The following is a 9,167-nucleotide window of genomic DNA, read 5'->3' on the forward strand; positions in this document are numbered from 1 at the left end:
TTCAGGACCTCCATTTGCTGATGTGGCTTGACTCAAAATGAGAAGAAACAGCTGCAAACATCCATTAATAATTGGAACATGGAATGTATGAAGTATGAAACTAGGAAAATTAGAAGTATTCAAAAATTAAATAGAATGCATAAAGATTGATATCCTAGGCGTAAGTGAGCTGAAATGGACTGGTTTTGGCCATTTTGAATCAGACAACCGTATGATCTACCTTGCTGGGAATGACAAATTGAAGAGGAATGGCATGGTATTCATCATCACAAAGACTGTTTCAAGATCTATCCTGAAGTACAATGCTGTCAGTGATAGGATAATATCCATATGCCTATAAAGAAAACCAGTTAATACTACTATTATTCAAATTTACGCACCAACCACCAAAGCCAAAGATGAGGAAATTGAAGATTTTTACCAACTTCTGCAGTATGAAATAGACTGAACATGCAATCAAGATGTGTTGATTATTACTGGTGATTGGAATGCAAAAGTTGAAAACAAAGAAGAATCACCAGTAGTTGGGAAAATATGGCCTTGGTGACAGAAATGATGCTGGAGATTGCATGATAGAATTTTGCAAGACCAACGACTTGTTCATCGCAAATACCTTTTTTCAGCAACACAAGTGGAAGCTATACACATGGACTTCTCCAGATGGAACACGTAGGATTCAGAATGATTACATCTGTGGCCAGAGATAATGGAGAAGTGCAATATCTTCAGCCAAAACAAGGTCAGGAGCTGATTGTGGAACAGACCATGAACTGCTCATAAGTAAGTTCAAGTTCATCAGTGAATGCTTCAAGTCATCCTCACTTTAAGCAACCAAAGTTGTGTTGTCTACTATTGCAGGTTGTTAATGAGTCTTCTTCTAATCTTGATGCCACACTCTTCTTCCCAGCTTCTTGGATCATTTGCTGAGCATACAGATTAAGTATGGTGAAAGGATACAACCCTGATGCACTCCCTTCCTGATTTTAAACCATGCAGTATCCCCTTGTTCTGTTCAAACAACAGCCTCCTGGTCTACAACAGGCTCCTCATGAGCACAGTTAAGTGTTCTGGAATTCCTAGTCTTTTCACATGTTATCCATAATTTGTTATGATCTACACAATCGAATGCTTTTGCATAGTCAATAAAACACAAGTAAACGGTATTCTTTGTTTTCAACCAAAATCCATCTGACATCAGCAATGATATCCCTCATTCCACATCCTCTTCTGAGTCCAGCTTGCATTTCTGGAAGTTCCTTGTCAATATACTGCTGCAACTGTTTTTGAATTATCTTCAGCAAGATTTTACTTGTGTGTGATATTGATGATAATTTTCTATAATTTTCACATTCTGTGAGATCACTTTTCTTTGGAATGGGTACAAATATGGATATCTTCCAGTCAATTGGCCGGATAGCTATCTTCCAAATTTCTTGGCATAGATAAGTGAGTGCCTCCAGTGCAGCATCTGTTTGTTGAAACATCTCAATGGGTATTCTGTCAATTCCTGGAGCTTTGTTTTTTGCCAATTCCTTTCAGTGATGCTTCAACTTCTTCTTTCAATACAGTTGGTTCTAAACATGATCATATGCCACCTCCTGAAATAGATGGACAACAACCAATTCTTTTTGGTACAGTGACTCTGTGTATTCCTTCCATCTTCTTTTGATGTTTCCTGCATTGTTCAATACTTTGCCCATAGAACCTTTCAATATTGCAACTCGAGGCTTGAACTTTTTCTTCAATTCTTTCAGCTTGGGAAATACCAAGTGTGTCCTTCCCTTTTGGTTTTCTAACTCCAGGTCTTTGCACATTTTATTATGATAATTGACTTTGTCTTCTCAAGCTGCTATTTGAAATCTTCTGTTCAGCTCTTTGATCTTGTCATTTCTTCCATTTGCTTTAGCTACTTTCTGTTCAAGGGCAAGTTTCAGAGTCTCTTCTGACATCCATTTTGGTCTTTTCTTCCTTTTATGTCTTTTTAATGACCTTTTGCTTTCTTCATGGATGATGTCCTTGATGTCATCCCACAATTCCTCTGGTTTTCAGTCATTGGTGTTCATTGCATCAAATCTATTCTTTAGATGGTCTTTAAATTCAGGAGGAATAAAAGCAAGGTCATTTTTGGGCTCTCATGAATTTCTTTTCATTGTCTTCAGCTCCAACTTGAACTTGCATATGAGCAGTTGATGGTCTGTTCCACAATCATCTCTTGGCCTTGTTTTGGCTGAAGATACTGAGCTTCTCCATCACCCCTTTCCACAGATGTAGTTTATCTGAATCCTGTGTACTCCATCTGGTGAAGTCCACGTGTATAGCCATAAATTTATGTTGTTGAAAAAAGGTATTTGCAATGAATAAGTCATTGGTCTTGCAAAATTCTATCATGCAATCTCCAGCGTCATTTCTATCATCAGGACCATATTTTCCAACTACCAGTGATCCTTCTTTGTTTCCAACTTTTGCATTCCAATCACCAGTTATAATCAACACACCTTGTAGAATCTTCAATTTCTTCATCTTTGGCTTTCATGGTTGGTGCGTAAATTTGAATAATAGTAGTATTAACTGGTCTTCCTTGTAGGCATATGGATATTATCCTATCACTGACAGCATTGTACTTCAGGATAGATCTTAAAACAGTCTTTATGATGATGAATGCCATGCCATTCCTCTTCAATTTGTCATTTCCAGTGTAGTAGATCATATGGTTGTCTGATTCAAAATGGTCAAAACCATTCCATTTCAGCTCACTAATGCCTAGGATATCAATCTTTATGGATTCCATTTCATTTTTGAATACTTCTAATTTTCCTAGTTTCATACTTCATACATTCCATGTTCCAATTATTAATGGATGTTTGCAGCTGTTTCTTCCCATTTTGAGTTGTCACATCAGCAAATGAAGGTCCCAAAAGCTTATTCCATCCATATCATTAAGTTCAACTCTACTCTAAGGAGGCAGCTCTTCCCCACTCATATTTTGAGTACCTTCCAACCTAAGGGTCTCATCTTCTGGCACTATATTGGACAATGTTTAGGGCTAGTCATAAAGTTTTCCAATAATTTATCAGACAGTGTTTCACTTCGCTTCATAAGGTTTTTACTAGCCAGTTCTTTGAGAAGTGAATGGCCCCTTCCTTCTTCTAATTCTGTCTTAGTCTGGATGCTCCGCTGAAAACTGTCCAACATGGGTGACCCTGCTGGTGTTTGAAATACTGGTGGCATAGCCTCCAGCCTCACAGCAACACTCAAGCCACCCCAGTATGACAAACTGACAGACAAGTGGTGGGAGTCATAACTAGCCCCCATTACAAAACCTGGAGGGTATTGCAATGATGTAGTTGGCAGAGAAAACATAAAGATAAGATAAACAGCTACCTGGTGAACCAGGCAGAAAAACATTCAAAAGGTCTCTGAATATTCTAGTCATCAACCCTCTCTATTCACTGGCTATCCTACCTTTGGACATATTTTATTAATATATGTATGAAGATCAATAGGTATACATCACAGCCTATGTCCATCAATCAGCTAAGTACTTCAGCAGTGAGAAGCAGTAGATCACAAAACCTTTACCTTTTTATTTATTAAGTGATTTGTTTATTTAACTGGTGATATGAAAACCCTAATCTAGATCCTTATTGTCCAGAGCCTGAATTATGCAAGCACTTCCTAAATGACCTCTCTTAATATCAAACCCGTTGCCCACAATTGGATTCCAACCCAAAACTCAAATGTTAGAAAGTAGAACTTCTCCATAAGGTTTTCTTGCCTATAGTCTTTACTGAAGCCGTTCACCAGGTCTTTCTTCTGCAGAGCCCTTGGGTGGGTTTGAACCACCAGCCTTTAAGTTAGCAGCCAGTTACAAATCTCTTGAGCCACCCAAGCTCCTTCCCTTAGAACAGTGCTCCTCCAATTTGAGAGTATATCAGAATCCTTGTAGGGCTTATTAAACCACAACCACTGGGCCCTACCCTCAGAGTTTCTGATTCAGTATTTCTGGAGTAGTGCTCAATAATTGGCATTTCTAATAAGTCCCCAGATGATGTCGACACAGCTTATCCAGGGACCACATTTGGAGAACAAATGCTGCACAGCCACCAAAGCAGTCACCTGAAAACACTTCTATGTTGCTTGTATCACTCCAGATATTTTCAGTGGTTCACAATTGCCTACAAACTAAAGTTCAGACTCTAGTGGCTGGTACTGCAGGCTCCACCCATCCTCTGTTTTATACTCCTCTCTCTATACTCACAGACACAAGCCCTTTGTTCTAGGCAGGACAGTTTCTTCACTGGTCCCTGTACTCAGAATGCTCATTGCAAGGCTTCAGTACTTTCTTCATGCTGTTCCCCTCAAGGTGAATGCCTTCACCTTTCCCTTGCCCATTGAAATTCACAGCCTTCTGCCCTGTGCTCCATTTCCTCTAACTGGCCTTTCTTGATTGTTCTAGGTGCATTAACTTCCTACTTCTATAAAGACCAGCAGCACTTCTAATTGGTACCCCTCAGTTTAGCAGCCAGGAAGTTGAGCTGTTTTACATATGTCTCTTCTTTTTAACTAAACTCAGTTCCCTCAAGGCCTGTGTTGTAAGAAGTGTTTCATTAGCTTCTCCTTCAGTACCCATGGAGTGCTAGACAGATAGTAGATACTCAATGAATGCATGCCTTTTAAAAGTTGTAGTTGTTCATTTCCGTGCAGTTGGTTCCGACTCATAGTGACCCTGTGTACAATAGAACAAAACCTGCCCAGTTCTGCCCCATCCTCACAATCATTGCTGTATTTGAGCCCATTGTTGCACCTACTGTGTCAATCCATCTCTCTGAAGGTCTTCCTCTTTGTCTCTGACCTTCTACCCTACCAAGCATGATGTCCTTCTCCAGGGATTGGTCCCTCCTGATAGATAACGGGTCCAAAGTATGACAGACCAAGTCCTGCCATCCTCCCTTCTAACGAGCATTCTGGCTGTACTTCCTCCAAGATAGACTTGTTCACTCTTCTGGCAGTCCATAGTAAAGTAAAATAAAAGTAGAACTTTATTAATTAAGGATATTTAGTATACTAAAAAAAAAAAAAAAAAACCCTGCTGAGACTTGGCACAGTAATAAATGGGATATATTGGTTAGTTAGGCTTATTTGTTTTCAAGTATTTGTTTATTTGTTTGTTTTAGGTTTCTTTCATGTTCAGAGAATTCCTGAGGACAGTTACATTTGTAAAATTAGGTTGAGAACAGATGTGACAACATGGGTACAATCTATGCATTTGCTGGTCTCTGCTGGATATTTCCCAGTATGTACACACGGAACACAGACCTAATTTGCAGAACTCAACTTAACCCTCTGGTAACACAGATGCATCATAGGTGCCTATGACCCAGATCAGCGCTGAATACTGATCTAGACATATGCTAATTAAGATTTCATTAATGACGCAAATATCCTGCCTTTGAGGGATGCCTTGGTGAAACTGGAGGGAGATTAAAAAGACAATTACATTTCTTAAATCACCTCCCTTGTTCTCTGTGAAATACTTTGAGGCTGATTTGGTCCAATTCCACCTTTTCATAAAGTCTCACTTGGGGGAAAAAAATGGGAATATAAAATGAATAATCTCCCAAAGCAAATTTAAGCTTTTCTAACAGGGACACTGCATGTAGAGAGCAGCTAATGTCGTAAACCATGCTGCCTAGCTTCTTCCCCCAGAGATTCTGAATCATTTGAATTGATGAAAGGAAAACAGATACAAATTGTGTCTACCCACACAAATTAGTTTGAATTAAAAAAAAAAAAAAAGATTGTTCTCCATTTCTGAACACATTAATAACCTGGTACTTTTACTACCAATTGCTATCTTAAGTCTTATTATATACCAACCCACAGATAGTTTTCAGGCATAATCACCTGGAAGTTGGACATCATTCCAATGATAATGCCAGTTTTCCCCAACCAACATTAGTTAGAATTGGCAATGGATTTTGACTTTGTTTTGGATTCCCTTCTCTCCAAAGAGGCTCTCCAACTCCAAATACTTTGCTAGACAAGTGACTGCTTAAATGATGCAAAGTAACAGGCTTGTTGGTCTCTATGGCAGGCCATACATAATCACCAGAGAAATACATAATTACACCTGTCAACTTCATCTTGTGTAATTGATTCAATGACTAACAATGTCAGTGGCAGGCTAAGCTTTGAGGTCTCGCTGTGAGAAAATACTCATACATGGCTAAACATCTTGGTGTCTTAATTGCTTGTCATCCTGCCAAGGCTCCTGTGTTGTATCTATCTCCACAGCAACAGACTGAAATAGATAAAGCACATTTAATAGCCTGAAAGTGAATTGATAACCTTGTTTTTGTTTTATGAGCCTTTTTTAAAAATAGTGGTATCATTGAAAATAATCTGGTCATGAAGCCATATTTGAAAGAGAACGTAAAATAATATCCTGTAAATTAAAAGACAATATAAATGCTCTGCAATTTTCAAAAAAGCTCTGATTTTATCAGCAGACAGGAATGCTCATGCTGGAACGTGTACAAAGGCACAACATGACAACAAGTTTTCATCATACTAGGAGCTCTGGTAGCATAGTGCCTAAGGCACTGACTGCTAACCAGAAGGCTGGCAGTTCAAACCCACCAGCCACTCCTCGGAAGGAAGGTTGGGCAATCTACTTCCGTAGTGATACTTCCTTGGAAACCCAAGGAGGGGTCACTATGAGTTGGGTTCGACTCGACGGCACAGAACAACAACAACAAGAAGAGTTGTTGAGGAACAATTTGTGTATGAATTATTGATTGGAAAACTAATTTGCATGTAAACTTTAACCTAAAGCACAATAAAATGTTCAACAAAAACAAAAAGTTCTTGATACACATTAAAGTCCATCAACCACAAAGAAAAAAAGCATTGGAAGCTACTGGCCATTAGCAATTTTTTGATGGATTGGTTTAGAAGTCAGCACCATGGGGAGGTAGAGGCCACCAACACCGGGGATGAGTACACCAACCATAATGACCTGTAATGGAGATGGGGAGTCATATGGCTATTGTATCAAAAACACAAGATACTTTTGAAATATAACAAATTACATCCTATAGCTAGTGCTCAAAAATAAAGTGCCTAATTAAAAATCGTCAAGAAGCCTACAGATTCACCATGTTATACAAAAGATTAAATAACTTTTGGCATTCCTCCCAGACACAAAGTTAACTCCTTCCACACTCATTCTCTATTGGTCTTGTATCTCTCATTAACAAGTTATATTTTGTACTAAAACCATGTTCAGGCAACTGCCTTCCAAAGCTACCAAAGTCCACTTATTCATTAATTCATTTATTCAACATGTTTATTGAGCATTTACTATGTGTCAGGCACTACACTAGATATTGGGATGGAAGAAGAGAGAATGTGTATTATGGGAGTACATAAGAGTGGCATGAACACAGACTTGGATGATCAGAAGAAGATGACACAAAAACTGAGTCTTGTAGTATGAGTAAAACATTAACCTGGTGGAGGCTGGGGGTGGGGGTAAGCTGGTAGCAGTCACAGGGTCAAAGGCACAGACATGAGGTAAAACATGGCTAGAGCATGTGCAAAGACCTAGAGTTAGAAAACCAAAAGGGAAGAACACGCTTGGCACTTTTCAAGCTGAAAGAACCGAAGAAAACATTCAAGCCTCGAGTTGCAATATCAAAAGGTTCTATGGGCAAAATATTAAATGAAGCAGGAAACATCAAAAGAAGGTGGAAGGAATACACAGAGTCATTGCACTAAAAAAGAATTGGTCAATGTTCATCCATTTCACGATGTGGCATATGATCAAGAACCAATGGTACTGTAGGACGGAGTTGAAGCTGCACTGAGGGAACTGGCAAAGGACAAGCCTCCAGGAATTGATGGAATACCCATTGAGGTGTTTCCCAATTAACATACTGGAGCACTCACTCATCTTGCCAAGATGTTTGGAAGACAGCTACCTGGCCAACTGACTGGAAGAGATACATATTTGTACCCATTCCAAAGAAAGGTGATCCAACAGAATGTGAAAATTATCAAATAATATCATTAATGTCACACAAGTAAAATCTTGCTGAAGATAATTAAAAAATGGTTGCAGCAGTATATTGACAGAGAAGTTCCAAAAATGCAAACTGGATTCAGAAGAAGATGTGCAATAAAGGATATCATTGCTGGTGTCAGATGGATCTTGGCTGAAAACAAAGAATATCAGAAAGATGTTTCCTAATGTTTCATTGACTATTCAAAAGCATTAAATTATGTGGATCATAACAAATTATGGGTAACATTGAGAAGAATGGGAATTCCAGAACATTTAATTGTACTCAGAGGAACCTGTACATAGACCAGGAGGCTGTCCTTTGAACATAAGAAGGAGATACTGCGTGGTTTAAGATCAGGAAGGGGGTGCATTAGCGTTGTATCCTATCACCATACTTATTCAATCTGTATGCTGAGCAAATAATCCGAGAAGCTGGACTACATGAAGAAGAGTGTGGCATCAGGATTGGAGGAAGACTCATTAATAACCTGCGATATGCAGGTGACACAACTTGCTTGCTGAAAGTGAGGATGACTTGAAGCATTTACTGATGAAGAGTGAAGACTACAGTCTGCAGTATGGGTTATACCTCATTATAAAGAAAACAAAAACCCTCACAACTGGACCAATAAACAGCATCACAATAAATGGAGAAAAGATTGAAGTTGTCAAAGACTTCATATTACTTGGTTCTACAATCAACACCAAGGGAAGCAACAGTCATGAAATCAGATGATTTGCATTGGGCAAATCTGCTGCAAAAGACTTCTTTCAAGTGATGAAGAGCAAAGATGTCTCTTTGTAGATTAAGGTGTGCCTAACCCAAGCCATGGTGTTTTCAATCACCTCATATGCGTGTGAAAGCTAGACAATGAATATGGAAGACTGAAGAAGAGTCGATGCTTTTGAGTTGTGATGTTGGTGAAGAATAGTGAAATGCCATGGACCAGAAGAACTAACAGATCTGTCCTGGAAGAAGTGCAGCCAGAAGGCTCCTTGGAAGTGAAAATGGCCAGACTTCATCTCACCTATTTTGGTCATGTTGTCAGAAGGGGCCATTCCCTGGAGAAGGATGTCATGCTTGGTAAAGTAGAGCATCCGT

Source organism: Orycteropus afer, unplaced genomic scaffold, assembly GCF_000298275.1.
Source record: "Orycteropus afer afer isolate SDZICR_OR568_19922 unplaced genomic scaffold, OryAfe1.0 scaffold00310, whole genome shotgun sequence".
Classification (NCBI taxonomy): domain Eukaryota; kingdom Metazoa; phylum Chordata; class Mammalia; order Tubulidentata; family Orycteropodidae; genus Orycteropus; species Orycteropus afer.